The 27,416-nt window shown below is 38.5% G+C and overlaps 1 pseudogene; it reads left to right on the forward strand.

Moving 5' to 3' along the window:
* The first annotated feature begins 7,888 nt into the window (after window positions 1-7,888).
* On the forward strand, window positions 7,889-27,269 carry LOC116105549 (annotated as a pseudogene).
* The last annotated feature ends 147 nt before the right edge of the window (window positions 27,270-27,416 follow it).

Here is a 27,416-nt window from a genome sequence, read left to right on the forward strand (position 1 = left end):
CCCTTGCACATGCATGCTCCCATACAACTGCTACATATAGAATAAGTATTTTACAAATTAAGTGCCGCACAACCTGCCTTGAGGATTATTTTAGTAATTACCCTGGATTAGAATAAGCATTTACAAAATATTGTTTCACCTAGCTAGGGAAGTTTGGCTCTTCCATCTGTATTTTATTCAAGTTTATGAATCAGCCTGATTAAATTGTTCATGAAGTTTGGTTCAATAATCTACTTTATGTCATCACCGTTTAAACTTCGTTGGGGAAGAGTTGTTGGTTAACTCACTTTAGTGTATAGTTACCCATTTTAAGTGCAACGGAATTATTACCAAGTTGATTAGGATATTTCCAAAATAATCACATCAAACACAAGTGCAGAAACTAAAGAACACAGTCATATACATGGTTCGGCTAAATCCACTTTTAGCCTATATTCATGAGACATTGTTTAAATCGAAGCAATCCACTAAGTTAAAAACACATTACAAGATTAAGTTCAAAGTTGATCTAAGATACAGTAAAAAGAACTTCGTGTTCAACTTTACATTTAGCACTATATCACGGATGTATCTTCCACCTAAGCATATCTCTCCAACTCTGGCAACAAACGCCTTCCTGCATGGTGCACTGACTGAGACTGTGTATATGCTCCAACCACCAGGGTTCAAAGATGTCAATAATCCAAATCATGTGTGCAGGTTACGTAAGGCTATCTACGGTCTTAAACAGGCTCCAAGAGCCTGGTATTCAGCTCTCAAATTGGCAATTCTGGGTCTTGGTTTTCAAAATTCCAGAGCTGACTCTTCTCTCTTTATTTATTGTCAGAACTCGTTTATATGCTATTTATTGGTGTATGTGGATGATTTGGTTATTACTGGTAACAATCCTTCTTTTGTGTCTGAGATTGTAGCACAGCTTGGCAATCTTCTCTTTAAAGGACATGGGACAACTCCATTTCTTTTTGGGATTGGAGGTCATTTCTACAACTTCTGGACTTTTTTTGTCTCAGCATAAATATATTCGAGACCTACTGTCCAAAACAAATATGATTGCTGCTAAAGATGTCTCCACTCCCTTGTCCACCACCGCTTCCCTTAAACTGGTTGATGGTACCTCCGCAGCTGACAGTACAGAATTCAAAAGTGTTATTGGAGCTCTTCAATATCTGTCCCTCACCCGACCAAATATTTCATTCTCTGTCAACAAACTCTCTCAATTCATGCACAAGCCTACAATGACACATTGGACAACAGCCAAGCGCCTCCTTCGGTATTTAAAGCACACCATCTTTCATGGTCTCCACATAAAAAAAAAATCCAGCTTTGCACTTCTTACATACTCTGATGCGGATTGGGCAGGCAACTATGATGACCGGACCTCCACCTCGGCATATGTTTCATTTCTTGGTGCTAATCCTATCTCCTGGAGTTCAAAGAAGCAACGGGCAGTGGCAAGGTCATCCACAAAAGCCGAATATCGAGCTCTTGCCAATGCAGCCTCCGATACGTCATGGCTTCTCTCATTGTTCCAGGAACTTGGTTTGACTTTATCTAGCCAACCGAAGCTGCTCTGTGACAATTTGGGTGCAACTCATCTGAGTTTTAATCCAGTCCAACATTCTCACATGAAACACATTCAGATTGACCTTCATTTTGTCCGAGATCTTGTTCAACGCGGGGTTCTAACTGTTCATCATGTTAACACCAAGGATCAACTGGCTGACCTTCTCACCAAAGGCCTCTCCCATCACCAAACAGAATTTCTCCAAGCCAAGATAGGCTTAGCCGATGGCCGCTCTATCTTGCGGGGGCGTATCACGGATGTATCTTCCACCTAAGCATATCTCTCCAACAATGGCAGCAAACGTCAACTGCAGATTCTCAGTGCCAAATCAAGGATACATCAGCTATCATTTTCCATGTTTATACTCAGCAATTGATGACCTTGACTCTTGGATTCTTACTTAAAATAGTTCCTATTAAAGTGTATATATTCTCTCATATGAATACTTGTAAGGTGTGTGAAAAACAACTAAATATACAGCAGCAATATTGAATAGTAGTATTCTCAAAATCTCATTACACTAGACTTTGAATCCTTAACGTGTAGCAATTCCTTGGACCTTCTTCACGCAGAAAACACACACAAGAACAGCTTGTGAACCACCAAGCTTCAAGCATTGACGCCACACACCAGCATCAGCAAAGGAATCATGTTCAAAGAGCCATTAATACAATGTTTGATATGGTGAGGTTTTGACACGTAATGGAAACGAACCTATGAACCTTAAGAGAAAGAATACTCTAAGAAATTTTAGAGTACATATCAAAATGTTCGATTTATACACGCAAGAAAGGGTATTATATAATGTAGGGTTTTTTGCTCAACACTATAGTGTCACGTCAGCCAACAAGGGGCTGACCCATGTTTGTCCAAATAAGAAAAGTATTCATTCTTTTGGTTTGGACCACAAGACAAATTGAGAAAAGAAACTTTATTCCCTAGGACCAATTAAGGATACCATGACACGTGTAAAAAAGTCCTAAAAAGAAAGAAACAAAGATAAACAATATATTTTTTACTTTATCAGACATGCAACTCGTGTTGGGTCACGAATGTCTAAGGCGAGAGTGTAAGCACAAACTGTTATGAACATATACTCAAAACAAAATAAGCTAAGACACAAGTCCGACAACTAGTGTGCACGCAGAACTGATGTGCACACACACGATAAGAGAAACAAGTTAAATCATAAGATTGGTAACAAGTGTGCACACACAAAACTCATAAGTTTGACAAATATGAGTATTCCACAAACTTGATTTCATTGTTAATTTTGATTTATTATGTACAAGTCATTCGAGAATACAAAATGAATGGAAAAAGTGAATACAAAAGGTCAAACTCGTCATATTCACTCTTCCATTCATTTTCTGTCACATCACTTTGTATATAAATCTTTTAAGATTTATTTGTACATGTAGTATTATTCTTTATGAATTATCACACATCTAAGAAAAATGAAGATACAAATCGATATGACTTTATTAATTTGGGCCGAAGGCCTACCATAATTTAAAGTCAATAATACCACAAAATTTGTTAATTAATCTTGGAGATGATATTAATTTTTAGAAAATTTTTATTATTATTATATTTTAAAAAGGTGTATCCTACGATATGATACAATACGCGATACACGATTCGAAAAATCAGGTTTTCGATACACGATACGATATGCGATTTGACAACTATGCATCTAATGAGCTAATTACAAGTGTACAAGAACCATTTACACATATCTTAGATAATGATAAAATTCTAATACCAAATAGAGACGTAACATGTATAAATGCAATCTGGTTGGGCGAGTGTCATCACACAAACACTTAGTGTCATGACACCTATAAAAATATAAAACGACTGTGTATTAACAAAATGATGTTACAACATAAAAAATCAGTATCACCATTCTGAATTCATATTTTGACAAAAATACTTACAATGTTGAAGAAATTTTACAAAAAAAAGAAAAAAAAAAATAGGGAAGAGAGTGAAGATTGAAGGTTGATGATAATAATAATTAAGGAAAAAACAGTCGCTAAAACTAGTGATTGATGAACGAAATGCTAAACTGGTTCGTGATTTATCGTTGTTTAATTGTTGTACAAATTAATTAAAGGTTGAAGGTTAATTGCATTGCTCGTCTTGTAGTTGATTAACACTTGTAGTCAATATACTGAGTGCTTCATTAATTTAGGTCCTTTCTATTACTACTGATATTTGATCTAGCACAAGCATCTAATCTTCCTGTTTTACATGAAAGATTATGAGATATATTTAGTAAGAGTTCTCAAAACCACAATAACTTTTGGCATATGTACATGTATATAATGCAAAATGAAGAGTTTACATAACAGAACAGCTAGCAAGAGATATAATTTAGAAATACTACTGAAAATATGCATGCAATAGAGTTCAGTGGCTTCCGTCGATGCCTGAAAATTAAACATTGCATCAGCCACGACCAGTCCAACATCACCCTACATGGCACATGGGATCAGAGGCGGACCCTCAATTTTTTTTTTTAAATATTAATATATATAATTTTTAGATTTTGGCCCATCCTAACAAACCCTAAAAAAAATATTAATGGACAAAAATATTAATATGTAATTAGTTTTTATTTTGGTCTACTCTAAAAAAATTTTCCGGATCCGCCACTACGTGGGATTATATATATATATAAGAATCATGGCTCCACGTTCCCAAGTTTGTTACAGTTGGTGCCAGATCGTACGAAATACATTAAGGGTGCGTTTGGTTTATTATTTTGGATAGGATTTTAGAAATAATATTGGGTAGTTGGATAGGAGAGTATTACGAGGTAAAATTTAAAAATTTATGAAAAAGCTTATAGGTTTGTTAATTTAATTAAACACCCTAATATATAAAATGACAAAAACACCCCCACCACCTGCAGTGCCAGATTCTGGCCACTACCGTCGGAATCTGGCCGAAAAATCGTATTACGACACAGACCGGTTGGATTTGTGTCGTAACGCGTCGTTATGGCCTTTTCCGGTCAGATCCACCACGAATCTGGCCGGAAAGGCCAGATCTACGGCCTGCTGTGGCCGCAACGGCCAGAAAATGCCAAAACGACGGCCATCTTTGGCCGTTAGCGACGGCCAAAGATATGACCGTCGTTTTTGGTCAACGATGGCGAAGATTTGGCTGTCAAGATCGGTGAACTTCCGGCCATTTCTGGTTGGCAGGTAGGCCGTTGTACAGATTTCGGCTACCACCGACAATGGTTGCTAGAATCTGGCAAGTATGGGTTGCGGGGGTATTTTTGCTAATTTTTAAACTCTTTTTTTCAGGAGGTATTTAATGAAATTAATAACCTTATGAGGTCTAAAAGCAATTAAAAAAAATAGGCTAATATTTCTAGAATAATGTGCCAAACATTATTTGAAAAATCAGATCCAGAATATGGATAATAATAATGAACCAAACACGGCCTAAGTTATTATGAGATACTTGCTTGATTATCAAGAGACAGCTGTTAGACAACGTTGTTTTGTTTATGTATTGACCCCAAATACATTAAATTTAAATAAATTCTTTTATTTCTAGGTCGGTCTATACATCCCATATTGATATATCGTGTAAATTGGATATTAGACACAATTTTTCGCTAGTTTTAATTAATGATATATTTTAAAGTATATGCGCTGAATAATATTACTGTAAATCTATTAATTTGGAGTGGTTCAAAACGATTCATTCCTTCGGCTATAGCCATCGTGTACTAGATTAATAAAAGAATAATGAAAATGGAAAGGTCGTCACCCTTCACCTCCTACTTTAAGTCTCGTGTATATATCTCTTCATCGAATAAGAATGTCTAAGCCATTAAACTAATTAGATATGAGATCATCCGTTGCGTTTGAAAGGAATAATTAAACAAACAAGTGGGTATTTAATTTGACCAAACCCAAACAAGCTATGGTTAGACACAACTTGCTGATTTTTTATTCTTTGACTTGATTAATAAAAAAATTTTGGTTTTCCATTGAGTGTTGATGTGCTTGCATATAAAAGGCACACTCTAGTTCTTCAAATTGTGTGCCTTTTGCCTTTTTGTTTGTTATGCCTAAAAGGTCATGCTTATGTCAGTCAAATAAATATCTTTTTGTACTAGCTGCCAAGCTCATATCTCCTTAAAGATATTCTTACCAACCTTATCTCTTTTCAAGAAATAAATGGATGAGAGCCTTTCATGTGTCAAGGCAACTTGCAAAACACTCATTACATTGAGTGTTTAGGTGTATAAATTGGCACTTTTCTAAGTTATCTTCCCGAAGAGAGGGGCTGGGCATATAAGAGCTAGGCATAGATCTAAGCTCAATTTTCTCTCTCTGTAAACACTATATTTCTTCATCTTTGTATGCCTTATGGGCAATATCATAGAAATAGTCAGAGATCAATAAAATAACAGTGGATGTAGGAGTCGCTTGTTTGAGCATCCGAACCACTATAAAAATCTCTCTTGTCAGTCTATTATTTACGTTTTCTGCAACATATATAATCTCAGCACCATATTCAAATGTCATGGATCCATTCATGTTTGTCTCCTGAGTCAGCTTAGCGTTTTCCACGTGCAAGTCGTTGGCATCCAAAATCAAGCGTCAACAGTTTTTTGGCCCATGCAGGTCCGATTCTCAAACCTGCGTCCAAGTTCCTTGATGGCGTGCTCAGATCTCAAACCTGCGTCCGAATTCTCCAATCGCGTGGCCAGATCATAGATCGCACACATTAGAATTCTCCGATCGCATGCGTCAGAGTTCTTCGATTGCGTGGCCAGATCGCAGATCGAAGATGTCAGAATTCTCCAATCGAGTGGCCAGATCGCATATTGCACGCATTAGAGTTCTCCGATCGCGTGGCTAGATCGCAGATCACACGCCCAGGTCGTCCTGATCCTCGGCTTCAGATCGCTGATCTTTAGCTTCAAATCACATGTTCAAATCACTGATCACACGCTGAGATAGCTGATCTCTTATGCTCTTAGGTCGAGCTTGTTATGACCTTTCAAGTCAAGCTCGTTATGACCTTTTAGGTAAAGCTCGTTATGACCTTTTCAGGTCGAGCTCATTATAACCCTTTCAGGTCGAGCTCGTTATGACCTTTTCAGGTCGAGCTCATTATAACCCTTTTAGGTCGAGCTCGTTTTGCTCAAGTTGAGCTCGTTTTGCTCTCAAGTTGAGCTCGTTTTGCTCTTAAGTTGAGCTCGTTTTGTTCAAATTGAGCTCGTTTTGCTCAGATTGAGCTTGTTTTGCTCTCAAGTTGAGCTTGTTTTGCTCTCGAGTTGAGCTCGTTTTGTTCAAATTAAGCTCGTTTTGCTCAGATTGAGCTCGTCTTGCTTAAATTGAGATTTTTTTGCTCTCAAGTTGAGCTCGTTTTGCTCTCAAGTTGAGCTCGTTTTGTTCAAATTGAGCTCGTTTTGCTCAGATTGAGCTCGTTGTGCTCTTAAGTTGAGTTCGTTTAGCTCAGATTGAGCTCGTTTTGCTCTCAAGTTGAACTCGTTTTACTCAGATTGAGTTCGTTTAGCTCAGATTGAGCTCGTTTTGCTCTCAAATTTAGCTCGTTTTGCTCAGATTGAGCTCGTTTTGCTTTCAAGTCGAGCTCGTTATGCTTTCAGGTCAAGCTCCTAATAGATTGCGATCAGCTCCTAACTCTCAGCACTCGATTGCGCCAGGAATAGTTCGAGCTCTTTAGTTTGAGATTGCAGCCATTAAGATCAAAGACCTTAGTTTCTAAAGCGCGATTAAGCACTCCAAAAACTGGGGGGCTTCTGTTATGCCTAAAAAGTCACGCTTATGTCAGCCCAATAAATGTCTTTTTGTACTAGCTGTCAAGCTTATATCTCCTCAAAGATATTCTTACCAACCCTATCTCCTTTCAAGAAATGAATGGATGAGAGTCTTTCATGTGTCAAGGAAACTTGCAAAACACTTATTACATTGAGTGTTTAGCTGTATAAATTGACACTTCTCTTTCCGAAGAGGGGGGCTGAGCATATGAGAGCTAGGCATGCATAGATCTAAGCTCAATTTTCTCTCTCTGTAAACACTGTATTTCTTCATCTTTGTATACCTTATGGGCAATATCATAGAAATAGTCAGAGATCAATAAAATAACAGTGGATGTAGGAGTCGTTTGTTTGAGCATCCGAACCACTTTAAACGTTGTTCCCTACTTTTTACTCATTCCTTTCACCCGCGTGTGTCTTCTGGGCTAGCTCAGTATTTCACACGTGTGCTTGGTTGGTGTCAAAATCACACATCAACATTGTTGATTTCTATTCTACAACCAGCAGAAATGACGTCTAGAAATAGCATATTCATTTTAATGGTTTCTCTTCTTGTGTTTAGTGTGGTTAGGGTTTGTAATGCAAAAGGGTCGGCATTGGTTTAGAACCAATACAAGACAAGTTGTCCAAAAGCTGAGGAGCTTGTGAGGAACATCACATCAAGACAACTTAAAGCTAAACCTGTTTTGGCTGCTAAACTGCTTAGACTACATTTCCATGATTGTTTTATTAGGGTATGTATGTCATCCCTATCGCCTCATGGAACCAATTAATTGCATGAGCTAAACTTATAATGTCATGATTAGATAATGTATAATTTAGATTTACCAAATCTAACAGTATTTAAGTTTGATCTGTAAGAATAAAAAGGACTAAACTGTCCAACTATCAAAAGATGCGGGTCTCTTTGTAATATTACTGAAACGATGTCGTTTCAGTAATACTCTTCACTTAAGCTGATCGAGCTACACTCTTCAGCTAACTCTTTTCTTCATCGGTTCACTTTACTTTCCTCTCTTGAATGTTCACTGTATAAAAGAGGATTTAGGTTGTAAAACATCTTCAATTAATGAAATATACAGATTCAACTTCTCAGATTATCTTTCGATTGTTCTCTCTAAGATTTACATGGTATCAGAGCCTTGACTAGCGTCAAATGGCTAAAACACCTGGTTCCTCCTCCTTAATCTTGCCTAAGCGCATTGAGGAAATGCTTAGAGAATCACTTAATCGTTCCAACGCTGCACTTGCTTCCAGTTTACAAGTAATCAGCCCTAAACTTACGCGCGACAACTACCGATTTTGGAGCTTGCTGGTCTTGTTTGCTGTTGGCTCTCATGAGCTTGAAGATCGCTTACTCGGTAAAATTTCTTGCCCTGCACCTTTAATTCTTGCAGAATCATCAATTGATAATGACCTAAGTGAGCTCAAGGAAGATGTTAGGGTTAGATCTGACAAAATCAATCCAGACTATGTTATGTGGAAACGTACGGATAAGTTCTTAGTCAATTGGCTACTAGCTTCTATATCAGAGAGTATGTTTCGTAATGTGTCAAAATGTAGATACTCAATTGAGATTTGGAGAGTTTTAGAGAATGAATTTGTTTATGATTACAAAGCTCGTGCTCTACATCTTAAGAATTTGTTGCAAACAACACAAAAATGTAATCTAAGTATTGGAGATTACATCAAGAAAATGAAAGAGATAAGTGAGAGTCTGTCAACTAATGGCTTAATCATCTCAGATGAGGATTTACTTACAATATGTCCTTGATGGTTTAGGACCAGAATATGACCCTGTAGTAGTAACCCTTACTTCTAGACTGGTGTCAAAAATTGATTCAATAACGCTTCAAGAAGCATAGTTTCTGCTTCAGAAGTATGAAATCCGATTAGAAAAGTTCAACTCTATTGACCTATATAACAATCTTCTCATCTAGCTCTTACAAATGCTGCTCATTTAGCTGTCACAAATGTGTCTGGAAGTGCAGGAAACAATTCAAACTTCTCACAAAACCAAACAGTAGACAGGTCCCTAACCTCACCCTTGTTCAACAACAATGTACCTTCCTTTAATTCCCTTGGTAATCCACACCATCATCAGACCTATACAACACCATCTGACACCTATTCAATTGGTTCACATAATCCAGTTTTTCAACAGTCTGGTAATCAGATGTTTCCTCCTAGACCTCCTGGTTATGTATCTTATGGAAGAGGCAGAGGTCGTGGTGCTAACAGGAACAAACTTATCTGTCAAGTATGTAACAAGATAGGGCATTCAGCTGTGCAGTGTTATCATAGGTTTAATGTTGCCTATAATAGAGCTTTACAGTATGGTTCCTCACAATTGGTTGGTGGTTTTTCTGGTTCACCTGGTTCACATCCTCAGCAATTCCAAAACTTTAACACTCATCAGATTGCTCTTGTCCTGATTCCAAGCAACAACCATTTTAGTTTGGCCCTTCCTTTGGAGTTGCTGGCTACACGAATGTATCTCCAAGTTCAGGCAACATTCCCATAACTACTGGTTCTTCTAGTGTTTTTGGTTTGTCAAGCCAACAACCAACAAGCACTAATCAGGCATTTCTAGCAGCCTCAAATTATGCTCCTGCTGCACACTATGGTCCAAACTTGCAAAGTTCTCAAATAGCCACTGCTACACGTTTCACACCTACTGACACCATATGGTACATGGATTCTGAAGCTACTGATCATGTAGCTTCAGATTTGAGTCATCTATAAGTCAGCAAGGATTATTGTGGTTGAAATGTAATAGCCGCTTTTTACTCAAATACTCATAAAACATGTACATAAGAAAATACATATAAAGTAGCATAAAAAGTTGGGCCCAAAATTTTCTTTTATTAAATATATACATTCTTTTACAAAAGTTATATCATGTACAAAAGTATCAAAACAAGATGGACAGTGTAACCATTTCCCTTCACTTACCGACACCCATCCGATTGTGTCCTCACCTAGATCCTGCAAAAACATGGAAAACAACGGGGTGAGCACAACTAATGCTCAGTAAGCAAATCCTCTACTCATCTAACCCCGTAAATCTCTCTCTAATTCTTTCCTTACAATTCTCATTTACTCTCTCTTTCATACTTTTCTCTATTTTCTCTTTCTCATAACTTCTTTTTCTACTAACTCTTTTTAATAGTCACGGCCTCATCTTACCGGAGGCACGGCCGGGACTTGCTCCTGCTCTACGTGACTTCTACTCATTCTAGCCAATCGGACTTGGTTATGCATGGATTCAGAACCCTTGGCCGTGTGAGTGTGTAATCTCTCTCTTTCTCGGGTACTCTCGAGTATAGCCCTCATCCGCATGCACTCTCACGGGTTATATCACTTCTCTCTCTCATACTCATGCCGCTCTCTCAATGCGGCGTACATGCGGGACTACTCTACCCATTACTCACAGGTTCCCCATCGCACAACCTACTCTATTCTCTTTTCTCTCTTTTATTCTCTAGTGCTCAATCTCTCTTTCTTTTTACTGTTAGAGTTGCTTATTCCCAACATTCTCTACTCTTTCTCAAACTACTACTCATAGTGTAGCTTATACTCAAAAGTCTCTACTCTATCTCAAGCTATTACTCAAGGCACAACTTATGCACATGGGTGATTTATGCTCATTAATGCAATTAGGAAATGCCAATATGCAATGTTGCAAGAATTAAGGTTGACTAATCATATTCATACTTCTCTTAGGCATTTCATCAAACAACTCATGTGCATACAAAAACTCTACTATAATTACTATTCTACTTCATTCTCTAGCCATCCAAAATGGGAGAAAACGCCCTCATATAATCACAATCCCTGTCAAGAAAAGCACTTCCAAATAGGTTTACACAACATCTCCCAAAACTTCATCTCAATTTCCACTTCTCCATAAACATTAAAACACTTCTCATACATGAGGGTATTCAACAATCACAAAATAACTACTCATCTCAACTAAATTTCTCATCAAGCATACTACATACATGCATACATCTCTACTCAATCTCTACTCAAAAGCTTATTTAAATCTCAACTTGGTTGGATTTACTTACCCTGTGAAAAAGTGACTTCTCTACCACTTTTCCTTCCCCTTGTTGTATTGTCTTCTTTCTTCAACTTAAAACAACAACAAGAACAATAATAACAATATAAGACTTCAATATAACCATAAGCAAAACTCACATCTAAAGCAAGAATCCTTACCTTAGGATGCTCTGGATGAAATCTCTACTAAAATTACCCAAAAGCTCTCTTAAACTCCTTATAAATCTTGGGAAAATTGAAAGGAAAAATTGAGAGAATTTAGAGAATGGGTATGGCGGTGGAACTGAATGAAAAAGAAGAGTTTTTGTTACTTAACCATTTTTAGCTGATATTATAACCTTCCTTTCCCATTTTGCCCGTGTTCTTTCTTAGAAATTCCATATATATCCTTTGATTCATTACATTCACACCCCCACACTAACCTATTCTCCACGAAATTTCCTTACATTTTACTTCCCACTTTTCCTGCTAATTAGGGGTAGAATGGTCATTGTACCCAAAAGAAAGAATTCTATAGAAACTCAAGAAACTTTTCTGCCATCTCGTCGCCGCGGCGAAGCAAATTCCGTCGCCCCAGCGAAAACTGACAGAATCGACACCGCATCACCAAGTCAACGTCGCCGCGGCGAAGACTGTATTTCCAAGATCTCTTAAGTCTCAACAAATTTCAAGGCAAACACTCAACCGACTTAACATACAAACTTAATTAAAACTGAATCAATGAACATTTAAGCAATACAACAAATCTTAAGTACGTACCTCAAGTGGGGCGTTACAATTCTCCACCTTTTAAAAGAATTTCGTCCCCGAAATTCACACGAATAATTCCGGGAAGCGATTCTGCATGTCTTGTTCTACCTCCCATGTCGCTTCTTCTACATTGTGATTCCTCCAAAGGATCTTCACTAGCGGAATACTCTTGTTTCGGAGTTCTTTAATCCTTCGATCTAGAATTTGTACTGGACGTTCCTCATACACGAGGTTCTCTGTTAACTCAACATCCTCTACACTCAAGATATAGGAGGGATCACTTACATACTTCCGCAGCATTGAGACATGGAAAACATCATGCACCTTGTCCATACTAGGTGGTAGTGCCAATCTATAGGCAATCTTTCCCACTCGTTGCAATATCTCAAATGGACCTATGAATCTCGGTGCTAACTTCCCTTTGTTCCCGAAGCGCATCACTCGCTTGGAAGGAGAAACTCTCAAAAACACTTTATCACCCACTTGAAATTCCACTTCTATCCTCTTTAAATCGGCATAACTTTTCTGTCGATCTTGGGCTTGCTTCATTCTTTTTCTAATTAATCTTACATCCTTTATCACCTTCTAAGTTATCTTTGGCCCAAGAGCAGTGCTCAACTCATCTTTTTCACCTATCTCATCCCAATGTAGTGGAGACTTGCATCGTCTACCATACAAAGCCTCGTAAGGTGCCATCTTAATTGTAGACTGATAACTGTTATTGTAGGCAAACTCCACCAACGGTAACATTTCATGCTATGACATTCTATAATCCATACAACAGGCTCTCAACATATCCTCAAGTACCTGATTTGTTCTCTCTGTTTGACCATCCATCTGAGGATGATAGGCAGTACTGAATGCCAAACGGGTACCCAAATTTTTCTATAAACTAGTCCAAAAAGCTGAGACAAATCTTGAATCTCTGTCTGACACTATAATCTTGGGCACACCATGCAACCTGACTATCTCTTTCACATAAATTTGAGCCAACTGATCCGAGGTTGTACTCTCCTTTATTGGAAGGAAATAGGCAAACTTAGTTAATCTATCCACAATCACCCAAATAGCATTATAACCTTTCTGTACTTTAGGGAGGCCTATATTAAAATCCATCAAAATGCTCTCCCATTTCCATTCTGGAATACTAAGTGGCTGAAGTAATCCTGACGGCCTTTGGTGTTCTGCTTTCACCTGTTGACACGTCAGACATTTAGCTACAAACCCTGCTATATCTCTCTTCATACCTGGCCACCAGTAGCCTTTCTTTACATCTTGATACATCTTGATACATCTTGGTTGCTCCAGGATGAGCAGTGTACGGTGTGTCATGAGCCTCCAAAAGAATTCTCTTTCTTAACTCATCGTTCAGAGGAATGCACAACCGATTTCTAAAGTAGAGAACACCATCAATTAAGTGGAACTCCATTGTCTTGCCCTTAAACACTTGTTGCGCTACTCTCTGACACCACTCATCGGCCACTTGTTTCTCTTTAACTTCTCCCAATAAAGTAAACTGAATCTCTAACTTGGCAAACCTTCCCGGAATCACTTCAATCTGTTCTCTACATAACTCTTCTATTAGCTCTTTCTGCTTGGTGAGCCGGGATAAATAGGCTTTTCTACTCAAGGCATCGGCTACTACATCGGCTTTTCCCGGTTGGTACTTGATCTCACATTCATAATCCTTAACCAGCTCTAACCACCTTTTCTGTCTCATATTCAGCTCCTTTTGAGTGAAGAAGTACTTTAAACTCTTATGATCAGTGTAAATGTTACTCTTTGCACCATAAAGATAATGCCTCTAAATCTTCAAAGCAAAAATCACGGCTGCCAACTCTAAATCATGTGTAGGGTATCTTGCCTCATATTTTTTCAATTGCCGAGAGGCATAAGCTATTACCCTACCTAATTGCATTAACACTGCCCCAAGTCCTTGCAATGAGGCATCCGTATAAATGTCATAATCTACCCCTTCTTGCGGTAACACTAACATTGGAGCTGTTGTTAACCTCTTCTTCAACTCTTGGAAACATTTCTCACATGCTTCTGTCCAGACAAAAGGAGTCTTCTGTTTGGTAAGAGCTGTCAATAGTTTAGCCAACTGGGCGAACTCCTCAACAAAACGTCTGTAGTAACCTGCCAGACCTAAGAAACTTCTGACCTCTTTTACTGTCTTCGACCTCTGCCACTCAAGAATTGCCTTCACCTTACTTGGGTCTACTGAAATCCCTTCCTTAGACACTGTATGGCTCAAAAATATTACTTGGTCAACCCAAAACTCACACTTGGAAAATTTAGCATACAACTGCTTTTCCCTCAATCGTTGCAGTACTATTCTTAAATGTTCCTCATGCTCTTCTCTCAATTTGGAGTAGACCAGAATATCATCAATGAACACCACGGCGAACTGATCTAGACAGTCATGGAATAATCTGTTCATCAAATCTATAAAAATGGCTGGGGCATTTGTCAAGCCAAATGGCATCACTACAAACTCATAGTGCCCATACCTTGTACGGGAAGCAGTCTTAGTTATATCCTGCTCAGCCACTCTTACCTGATGGTACCCTGACCGTAAATCAATCTTGGAGAATACAGCTGCTCCCTTCAACTGATCAAATAAATCATCTATTCAAGGTAGCGGGTACTTATTCTTCACTGCCACCTTATTCAGCTCTCTGTAATCAATACACATCTGTAGTGACCCGTCCTTTTTCTTAACAAATAGAATTGGATCTCCCCAGGGAGAATGACTCAGTCGGATAAAACCTTTATCTAAAAGCTCTTGGAGTTGCTTCTTTAATTCCTGAAGCTCTATTGGGGCCATTCGGTAAGGGGCTTTAGATATTGGTGCTGTTCCTGGTGCTAGTTCAATACTAAACTCAACCTCTTTTTCCGGTGGCAGACCTGGTAAGTCTTCCGAAAATACATCTAAAAATTCTTGAACTACCGGCACCCTCTAAATTTCTAGCTGTGGAACATCATCACTCTGCACTACATGGGCAATATAAACAAAACACCCCTTTCTCAACATCTTTCTCGCCTTTACACTACTAATCAACATACTCAATTGATGGCCCTTTCCAAAACTAAACTTATCTCCACTATCGAGATTAAATCTCGCTTTCTTCTTCCGAAAATCAATTTCTACTCCATATCTCCCTAGGAAATCCATGCCCAAATTCACATCAAAGTCGGGCATATCAAAAACTATCAAGTCAACTGTTAGCTCTCGACCCTGGATCACTACGGACTCTCCTAATAACATCTCCTGAGTCGACACACTCACCCCATCAGGTAACTCTATCTTAATAGGCACTCTAATAGGTTTCAAACCTAATCTCTCTATCATCCCATGAGAAATAAAAGAATGGGTAGCCTCATAATCAATTAAAGCATATAAGGAAACAACATGAATAACAACTGACCAGTTACAGCTGACGGACTGGCCTCGGCTTCACCCTGTGCCACTGTAAACACTCTAGCATTGGTACCTCTAGAAGTCTGAGCTACAGGTGGAAGAGGAACAGGTGGAAGGGGAACTTTACAATCCCTCATCAGATGCCCTGGCTATCGGCACCTGTAACATACATTTCTATCCCTCAAACACTCTCCTGTATGGTTTCTCCCGCATTTAGCGCAAGGGGGAAACCCTTCTGCAAGATATTTGTTTACATAGATCTCTGCCCTTAAAGCCCTTGCTAACGCTTCACTGTAGTTATGAGGGGGCTCGGCTCTTGTCATTGCATCTCGGGCAATATCTGATCTCAACCCTTGCACAAACTTATCTCTTCTTAACTCCAGTGTATACACTATCCCAGGTGCAAAACGAGCAAGGGAGTTGAATCTTACTGAATATTATTTCACAGTACTAGTCCCCTGCTTCAGATGAATAAACTCTTGGACTTTCTCATGTACTCGATCTTCTGTTCGATACTCAGCCTCACACAACCTTCTGAATTCTTCCCAGGTCATCGAGGCCATATCATGAGTCTCCTCCATTAATTCCCACCAAATCCGGGCATCTCCCTTAAATAAGAAACTGGCATATCTAATCCTCTCTCTATCATTCATAGGAAACAGTGTCGCCATCCGCTCTACGGACTTGAACCACTACTCTGCCTCTAGTGGGTCTCTAGTACCTCTAAACGCTGGTGGCTAGTGTTGGTTTGCAAGCCCCTGAATCGGATCAACCCGAGTCTGTACTGTCTGAGGTACCGGCCCTTCTTGTTCTTGTCTAGTGGGCGGTACTCTATTGGGGGTCTCGGTTTTTTCTTGAACAACTCTCCCCTGACTCTCCGCTAATACCTGCTGCACAATGGTTCGAATCATCATCTCATCAAGGGTAGGGGGAGTTGGTTCTAGTGGGTTAGAGGATTCTCCCTCATTCATCACACTCTTACCCTTCCTCCTGTTACTACGCCTCATCTACAAAACAACCATACTTGATCAATTTAAGGAAACACTTAACGTAAGGAAAGAATAAACTTACATAGTCGACTCTCGGACATCGTAGTGACGAGAATGGTACACTGTCAAATCCCAAAATCTCGGCTCTGATACCAAAAATGTAATAGCCGCTTTTTAGTCAAATACTCATAAAACATGTACATAAGAAAATACATATAAAGTAGCATAAAAAGTTGGGCCCAAATTTTTCTTTTATTAAATATATACATTCTTTTACAAAAGTTATATCATGTACAAAAGTATCAAAACAAGGTGGACAGTGTAACCATTTCCCTTCGCTTGCCGACGCCCATTCGACTATGTCCTCACCTAGATCCTGCAAAAACATGGAAAACAACGGGGTGAGCACAACCAATGCTCAGTAAGCAAATCCTCTACTCATCTAACCCCGTAACTCTCTCTCTAATTCTTTCCTTACAATTCTCATTTACTCTCTCTTTCATACTTTTCTCTATTTTCTCTTTCTCATAACTTTTTTTTCTACTAACTCTTTTTAATAGTCACGGCCTCATCTTAGCGGAAGCACGGCTAGGACTTGCTCTGCTCTACATGACTTCTACTCATTCTAGCTGATCGGACTTGGTTATGCATGGATTTAGAACCCTTGGCCATGTGAGTGTGTAATCTCTCTCTTTCTCGGGTACTCTTGGGTATAGCCCTCATCCGCATGCACTCTCACGGGCTATACAACTTCTCTCTCTCATACTCATGCCGCTCTCTCAATGCGGCGTACATGCGGGACTACTCTACCCATTACTCACGGGTTCCCCATCGCACAACCTACTCTATTCTCTTTTCTCTCTTTTATTCTCTAGTGCTCAATCTCTCTTTCTCTTTACTATTAGAGTTGCTTATTCCTAACATTCTCTACTCTTTCTCAAACTACTACTCATAGTGTAGCTTATACTCAAAAGTCTCTACTCGATCTCAAGCTATTACTCAAGGCACAACTTATGCACATGGGTGATTTATGCTCATTAATGCAATTAGGAAATGCATACAAATAACTCATGTGCATACAAAAACTCTACTATAATTACTACTCTACTTCATTCTCTAGCCATCCAAAATGGGAGAAAACTCCCTCATATAATCATAATCCCTGTCAAGAAAAGCACTTCCAAATAGGTTTACACAACATCTCCCAAAACTTCATCTCAATTTCCACTTCTTCATACACATTAAAACACTTCTCATACATGAGGGTATTCAACAATCACAAAATAACTACTCATCTCAACTAAATTTCTCATCAAGCATACTACATACTTATACATGCATACATCTCTACTCAATCTCTACTCAAAAGCTTATTTAAATCTCAACTTGGTTGGATTTACTTACCCTGTGAAAAAGTGACTTCTCTACCACTTTTCCTTCCTCTTGTTGTTTTGTCTTCTCTCTTCAACTTAAAACAACAACAAGAACAATAATAACAATATAAGACTTCAATATAACCATAAGCAAAACTCACATCTAAAGCAAGAATCCTTACCTTAGGATGCTCTAGATGAAATCCCTACTAAAATTACCCAAAAGCTCTCTTAAACTCCTTATAAATCTTGGGAAAATTGAAAGGAAAAATTGAGAGAATTTAGAGAATGGGTATGGCAGTGGAACTGAATGAAAAAGAAGGGTTTTTGTCACTTAACCCTTTTTAGCTCATATTATAAACTTCCTTTCCCATTTTGCCCTTGTTCTTTTTTAGAAATTCCATCTATATCCTTTGATTCATTACATTCACACCCCCACACTAATCTATTCTCCATGAAATTTTCTTACATTTTACTCCATACTTTTCCTGCTAATTAGGGGTAGAATGGTCATTGTGCCCAAAAGAAAGAATTCTCTAGAAACTCAAGAAACTTTTCTGCCGTCATGTCGTCGCGGCGAAGCAAATTCCGTCGCCCTGACAAAAACTGACAGAACCGACACCGCATCACCAAGTCAACGTCACCGCGGCGAAAACTATTCTTCGCCCCAGCGAAGATTGTATTTCCAAGATCTCTTAAGTCTCAACCAATTTCAAGGCAAACACTCAACCAACTCAACATACAAACTTAATTAAAACTGAATCAATGAACATTTAAGCAATACAGCAAATCTTAAGTACGTACCTCAAGTGGGGCGTTACATGAAATCAACTTCAAGTGGGCAATGGTGAACACCTTGACATCTCCCATACTGGTAACACTCTATTACCCAGCCAGTTCCATTCTAAATGTTTATATCTCAAAAACATATTATGTATACCTAAAATTACCAAAAACTTACTTAGCATTTCAAAATTTACAAAAGACAATAAAGTGATTGTTGAATTTAATGCTAATTGTTGCATTGCTAAGGATCAAACAACCAGGGAAATGTTACTGCATAGGGATCTTAAAGATGGCTTATATCAGCTAAATATTCCCTACACCAAACCTGTCTGTTCTGCACAACCCTCAAAGTCTCACAGTCAAAATTTTAGTCTGAATAATTGTGTTTCACATTGAAATAATGTAGTAAAAAATGACTTGTCTTCCCATTGTTCTAATAATACTTGTAATCAGCATGTCCTAGATACCACTAGTCTTCTCAATCCAAAACTCACTCAAGAGCAGTGTAAACTTGAATCTGATATTTTGTCTTCTGTTTCAAACACTTGCAGTCCTGTAATATGCAATAGTCTAATGAATAAAGAGAATATTGCTATGCCTACAAATGATGATTTTACTGATGCTTATACTATCTCTGTTGTGCCTAAAATCTACTGATATGCATTTAGAACATATTGATGTGCTTGCTGATGTTCACACTGCCTCTGTTGTGTCAAAAATTTCTGATATGCATTCTGATACTGTTGTGCCTAATCTTCTTGATGTGCCAAAAAATGATAGTATTACTGCTAGTACTGATGTGCATACTGCCTTAGCTTTTCTTGGTACTAAAAATTTATGTTTCACTGTTAATACAATTGCTCAAGATTGTATAACTTGGCACAGAAGACTAGGACACCCACATTCCATCATCTTACATAAAATCATATCCAACCTAACTAACTCAAGATCTGTCACACACACATAGACTTCCTCTTTATTTTGTGATGCATGTCAACTAGGCAAACTTCACAATGCAAGTTTCCCTCCTTCTCTTTCTCGTGCCACTGCTCCATTAGAATTAGTTCACAGTGACATATGGGGTATGCCCCTTTACCTTCTTCTAAAGGCTTTAGGTATTACGTACAGTTCCTTGATGACTACAGCAGATACATTTGGTTGTTTCCCCTTAGAACTAAAGCTGAAGTTAAGTCCATATTTATTAAATTTCATCATCTTGCTGAGAGGCAATTTGGTTACAAGTTAAAATGTTTATAGTCTGATCAAGGAGGGGAATTCATAGCACTTCATACATATCTCACAAACTTAGGCATTCAGTTTAGACATTCATGATCACATATCCATCAACAAAACGGTAGAAGTGAAAGAAAACATAGGCACATAGTGGAAACAAGATTAGCCTTGCTTGCTCATGCTTCAATGCCTCTTCATTTTTTGTGGTTATCTTTTGAAACTGTTGTTTACTTAATTAATAGAATGCCTACTGTTGTGTTAAACAATGTCTCACCTTATCAAGTGTTTTTTAAAGTATCTCCTAACTATGAAAGCTAAACAGTCTTTGGATGCTCTTGCTTCCCTTACCTTAGAGTTTTTAATCGTCATAAATTCAGTTTCATAGTACCAAATGTGTCTTCGTTGGGTATAGCCTAGTTCATAAGGGCTACAAATGTCTACAACCCAATGGGAAACTAGTTATTTCACCTAGTGTTAAATTCAATGAACTAGAGTTTCCTTTCTCTCTTAACACTTTTGTTCCTCAATCTAATTTTGAATCTAGTGTTGAGTCATCTCATAATCAGTCTATAGCTAGTACATTTCTACCTTTTCCACTCACACCTGTACCTTCTCCTAAGTCTCCACAAAGGCCTTCTAAAGATCCCTCAACTGTAACAAATTCCTCAGGTAATTCTGATTCTCTAACAGCAGCAGCTGGTGCTAATTCAACAAACTCACATACTACACATCACACTTTCTTACCTACTTTCAGCCCAATACAGTTCAAACCATTAACCGTAAACTCACACCAACCTGCATACCCAAGTACCTCAGTTGATTCTTTTCCTGTCATTTCACCAAATCAACCATTACCAGCCTGTAATCTTAAAGTTGATCTTACATTACCCTATAATTACACACCATATAATTTAACATCTCAACCTGGACCTTTAACCAAGCCAGTATCATCAAACACTTCCCCATCTCCAATTACAGAATCAAATACTTCCACACACCAGCCTAAAAATTCCAACAATGCAGCCCCTCATCTGCCCACACACCAGCCTATAAATTCAAAAACTTCAGCCCCTCATCTGTCCACACACCAGCCTATAAATTCAAACACTTCAGCTCCTCATCTGTCCACACACCAACCTACAAATTCAAACACTTCAGTCCCTTATCTGCCTATCCTCTCTAAATATCACGATTTACCTCCATGCTTACTTGAGGTTGATCTCACATCACTAAAGGATTCTACTAATTTCATGAGTCTCAAATCATCTAGCACTAATACACATCCTATGACTACAAGATCCAAAGCAGCATCAGCTTCTTTCAATACAGTACATTCCAAAACTCTTAATTCAGAAATCACAGCTGTTGTTCCTGAACCTAACACTGTATTTGAAGCCCTCTATAGTCTTGCATGGAAAGGACCAATGCAAGGTGAATTTGATGCATTACTGAAAAATGACACATAGGTCCTTGTTCCTCCTCTTCCCAATAAGAATATTGTAGGTAAGAAATGGGTCTTTAAAACAAAATACAATGCTGATGGTTCCCTGCAAAAGTACAAAGCTAGACTTGTTGCTAAGGGTTTTCAACAAACTCCTGGCCTAGATTATTTTGAAACATTTAGTCCAGTTATCAAGCCATCTACCATTAGGATAATCCTCACCTTAGCTGTCACAAATGGGTGGGATATTCAACAAGTGGATGTTAATAATGCCTTCTTGAATGGGACCTTAAATGAAGAAGTTTACATGAGTCAACATGTTGGTTTTGAGGACCCAACCAGGCCTTCCTATGTTTGCAAGTTAAATAAGGCTTTGTATGGACTCAAACAGGCTCTAAGAGCCTGGTTTGATAAGCTAAAAACTACCTTATATAACAAAGGGTTCCAAAATTCAGTTTCTGATTCTAGCTTGTTTGTCCTTTGTCACAACTCATCTTTCATCTATGTACTTGTTTACGTGGATGATATTCTTATTACTGGATCAGACAAGTGTTTTATCACTCAACTTATGAAATATCTAAATGATGAGTTCTCTCTTAAGACTCTTGGCTCTTTGCAATACTTTTTGGGGTTAGAAGTAACTAGAACAGCTGCTGGTATTCATTTGAAGCAAAGCAAATATGCCTCAAACCTACTGTCTAAAACTAAGATGCTGGATTATCATGCCTGCTCTACACCCATGGCTATAGGCACCAAACTTTGTTCTATTGATAGTGAACTCTTTGCTGATCCAAGTCTTTATCGCAGAACCATAGGAGCCCTTCAATACCTAACTCTTACAAGACCAGACATCAGTTTTCCTATCAATAAACTGAGTCATTCTTGCAAGCACCTACAGAGCTTCAGTGGCAAGCTTGCAAAAGAATTTTAAGGTATATCAAGGGAACACAACACTATGGGTTACTTTTTAAACCAGCCAGCACTTTAAATGTTGAGTGCTATGCTGATGCCAATTGGGGAAGCAATCTAGAGGACAAAAGATCTACAAGTGGCTATTGTGTATACATGGGGCACAACTTGATTAAGTGGAGTTCTAGAAAACAAAAGGTTGTAGCACTTTCTTCCATAGAGGCTGAGTATAGAGCTTTAGCTCATACAGCCACAAAAATTGCATGGCTTCAAAGTTTGTTTACTAAGTTGGGTTTACAAGTTAATGTCACTCCTGTTATTTGGTGTGATAATGTGAGTGTTAGGGCCCTAGCAGCTAATCTTGTGTTTCATGCAAGAACCAAACGCATTGAGATTGATGCTCACTATATTAGAGAGCAAGTTCTTGCCAAAAAACTGCTTATACAGTATGTCCCTTCCAAGCTCCAAATAGTTGATCTCTTAACTAAAGCACTATCAGTTTCTCAATTTACAGAACTCAGGAACAAGCTGACTGTTGTAAGTCAAGAAAACATATAGCTGAAAAAAAAAATCAGAATTTGAGTTGCAGATGCCTTTTTCTATTTGATTGATGTGCTTTCAGATGTTTTCAGAATTGTGAAGGTATTAAGCTGCACATTTCTTTTTGAGCTGAAAATGCACTTTGCAAGTTTAAGTTGTAGATGCAGTATTTGTGTTTTGGTTGTTGTGCTTTCAAAATTGTGAAGTTGTCAAGGTGCATTTTTTTTTAGTTGAAAGTGTAGTTTTTGTAGATTTGAGTTGCAGTTTTAGTTTACTGATTTAAAGTTGCAGATATGAGTTGCAGATTTAGTCTTCAGAACTGTTAACTTGATTGAGCTGTAGATTTTTGAGTTGAAAGTGTAGCTTTGCAGATTTGAGTTGCAGATTTGCATATTTAGTTTTCTGATTTAAGTTGCAGATTCAATCTGGTTGCAAATTTGAGTTGCAGATGCATCAGGTGTTTTTTTTTTTTTTTTTGGGAAACTAGAGTAGAACAATTTGTTGGTTTTGTTTTGAGTAGCAGAGCAGTTTGTAGAATTGAGTAGCAAAGGTGCAATTGAAAATGCAGAACTGAAAATGGGCTGAAAATGATTTGAGTGGCTAATGCTGAAGTTGAATTACTGTTTGAGCAGATTTGTGTTGAAATTTATGTTTGAGCCACTACTGCAGTTTTGCAGTTTTTGTGTTGAAATTTCAGTTTGCAAGATTTGAATGGCGTTGAGTAGCAGAATTGTGTGGAAATTTCAGCTACTGTAGTTTGATTCCAGTTTTGCAGTTTTTGTGTTGAAATTTCAGTTTGCAAGATTTGAATGGTGTTGAGTAGCAAAAAAGTAGCAGAATTGTGTGGAAATTTCAGCTACTGCATTTTGATTCCAGTTTGCAGATTTTGCAAGATTTGAATGGTGTTGAGTAACAGATAGTAGCAGAATTGTGTGGAAATTTCAACTACTGCAGTTTGATTTCAGTTTGCAGATTTGAATTGTGTTGAGTAGTAAAGTTGTGTTGAAATTTCAGCCACTAAAATTGTTGAAGTTTTGTTTACAAAGTTTGTAGAATCCACAAAGGATTAGTCGCAGCAAAAGAAGCCCAGAATTACACCCCAGTTTAAGGGAGAATGTCAATATACGGGCAAAACAAACTAGTAACATACTCAAGGCACACTCAGTCTAGCTCAAGGGGGAATGTAAGAATAAAAAGGACTAAACTATCCAACTGTCAAAAGATGCGGGTCTCTTTGTAATATTACTTAAACGATGTCGTTTCAATAATACTCTTCACTTTAAGCTGATCGAGCTACACTCTTCGGCTAACTCTTTTCTTCATCAGTTCACTTTACTTTCCTCTCTTGAATGTTCGCTGTATAAAAGAGGATTTAGGTTGTAAAACATCTTCAATCAATTAAATATACATATTCAACTTCTCAGATTATCTTTTGATTATATTGTTCTCTATAAGATTTACATGATCTTGACAAAATTTATAGTATTTGTTGACGCTTGATTTTGGACGCCAACGACTCGCACGTGGGAAACATTGAGCTAACTCAGGAGACACACATGAATGGATCCATGAGATTTGAATATGGTGCTGAGATTATATATGTTGCAGAAAACGTAACTAATAGATTGATAAGAGAGGTTTTTATAGTGGTTCGGATGCTCAAACAAGCGACTCCTACATCCACTGTTATTTTATTGATCTTTGACTATTTCTATGATATTGCCCATAAGGCATACAACGATGAAGAAATGCAGTGTTTACAGAGACAGAAAATTTAGATTAGATCTAAGCCTAGCTCTCATATGCCCAGCCCCCCTCTTCAGGAAGAGAAGTGCCAATTTATACAGCTAAACACTCAATGTAATGAGTGTTTTGTAAGTTGCCTTGACACATGGAAGACTCTCATCTATTCATTTCTTGAAAGGAGATAGGGTTGGTAAGAATATCTTTGAGGAGATATGGGCTTGGCAGCTAGTACAAAAAGACATTTATTGGGCTGACATAAGCGTGACTTTTTAGGCATAACAGAACGCCCCCAGTTTTTGGAGTGCATAATCGCGCTTCAGAAACTAAGGTATTTGATCTGAATGGCTGCACTCTTGAACTGAAGAGCTCGAACTATTCTTGGCGTGATCAAGTGCTAAGAGGTAGGAGCTGATCGCGATCTGTTAGGAACTTGACCTGAAAGCATAACGAGCTCAACCTGAAAGCAAAACGAGCTCAATTTGAACAAAACGAGCTCAACTTGAGAGCAAAACGAGCTCAATCTAAGCAAAACAAGCTCAATTTGAACAAAAAAAGCTCAACTTGAGAGCAAAACGAGCTCAACTTAAGAGCAAAACGAGCTCAATTTGAGCAAAACGAGCTCAACTTGAGCAAAACGAGCTCGACCTGAAAGGGTTATAATGAGCTCGACCTGAAAAGGTCATAACGAGCTCTACCTGAAAGGTCATAACGAGCTCGACCTAAGAGCATAAGAGATCAGCGATCTCAGTGTGTGATCAGCGATCTGAACACGCGATTTGAAGCTAAAGATCAACAATCTGAAGCCGAGGATCAGGACGACCTGCGTGTGCGATCTGTGATCTGGCCACGTGATCGGAGAACTCTAACACATGCGATCTGCGATCTGGCCACTCAATTGGAGAATTCTGACGTGTGCGATCTGTGATCTGACCACGCGATTGGAGAATTCTAACTTGTGCAATCCGCGATCTGGCCACGTAATCAGAGAACTCTGACGCGTGCGATCTGGCCATGCAATTGGAGAATTCTAACGCGTGTGATCTGCGATCTGGCCACGCGATTGGAGAATTCGGACGCAGGTTTGAGATCTGAGCATGCCATCAAGGAACTTGGACGTAGGTGTGAGAGTCGGACCTGCATGGGCCACCAAACTGTTGACGTTTGATTTTGGACGCCAACGACTCGCACGTGGGAAACGCTGAGCTGACTCAGGAGACACACATGAATAGATCCATGAGATTTGAATATAGTGCTGAGATTATATATGTTGCAGAAAACGTAAATAATAAACTGACAAGAGAGGTTTTTATAGTGGTTCGGATGCTCAAACAAGTGACTCCTACATCCACTATTATTTTATTGATCTCTAACTATTTCTATGATATTGCCCATAAGACATATAAAGATGAAGAAATACAGTGTTTAGAGAGAGAGAAAATTGAGCTTAGATCTATGCCTAACTCTCATATGCCCAACCCCCCTCTTTGGGAAGAGAGGTGCCAATTTATACACCCAAACACTCAATGTAATGAGTGTTTTGTAAGTTGCCTTGACACATGGAAGACTCTCATCCATTCATTTTTTGAAAGGAGATAGGGTTGGTAAGAATATCTTTGAGGAGATATGGGCTTGGCAGCTAGTACAAAAAGACATTTATTGGGCTGACATAAGCGTGATTTTTTAGGCATAACAGTCACCAAGGCTGAAAAGGATGCAATAGCTCATACAACCCTGCAAGGTTATGATGAAATTGATGAAATCAAAACTGAAATAGAGAAGCTCTGCCCTGCAGTTGTTTCCTGTGCTGAGATTCTCGCCTTGGCTGCTCGTGATTCTGTTTCCTTACTTGCCTTATCTTGATTTTGATTCCATCCCGCCGGTATGCCCTGGCCTTAACTATATATTATTTGAACTATACAAGAAGCATAAGGTAAAATATGTGTACTATGGTTTAATTGCAGTTTAAGCCTCTGTGGCCTGTGCTTACTGGAAGAAAAGATGGCAATATTTCCCTTGCATCTGAAGTCACTGGAGACAATATCCCTTCATCATTCTCAAACTTCACCACACTTCATAATTATTTGCCAGTAAAGGTCTTGACGATGACGATCTTGTTGCTCTATCAGGTATAATTGTTTAATTTAATTACAGACTTTCATATGTTTAATGCAAGTACGTACAAAGATTCAAGAGTTGTGTAAACTGAAATCATGCAACGCCCTTGAGCTGGCAGGTGCCCATACCATTGGTGTTGCTCGTTGCGCAACGTTCTCAAATAGGCTTTACAACTTTACCAAAAACAGTGATGTCGATCCTTCCCTAAATGCAACTTACGCTGAATTCCTAAAAGTTCAGTGCCCACCGAATAATCGTGCCACAACTGTTGAATTTGACCCTAATAGTTCCTCCACATTTGATAGCAATTACTTCAATATCCTGCTCCAAAACAAGGGCCTATTGCAATCTGATGCTGCACTGCTCACGGATAAAAATGCAGAAAAGAAAGTGGAAAAGCTTCAGAAGTCAAAAGATTTCTTCAAGGCTTTTGCTGATTCTATGAAGAAGATGGGAAACGTAGGAGCAGGAAATGCTGGAGAAATCAGGAAACAATGTCGCCTGGTGAATCCTCAATGAACATAAGAATCTACCATTTCTCACATCATCGGTCACCTCGGACGTGCTGACTTTTTATACATGTTTACTAATATTTTGTACGCATGATGAATAATAAATTGTAATATTACGTATAGCTACGTACAGCAAATGTATCGTATGTCGCTA

This window comes from Pistacia vera, unplaced genomic scaffold (genome assembly GCF_008641045.1).
Source record: "Pistacia vera cultivar Batoury unplaced genomic scaffold, PisVer_v2 Contig50, whole genome shotgun sequence".
NCBI lineage: Eukaryota > Viridiplantae > Streptophyta > Magnoliopsida > Sapindales > Anacardiaceae > Pistacia > Pistacia vera.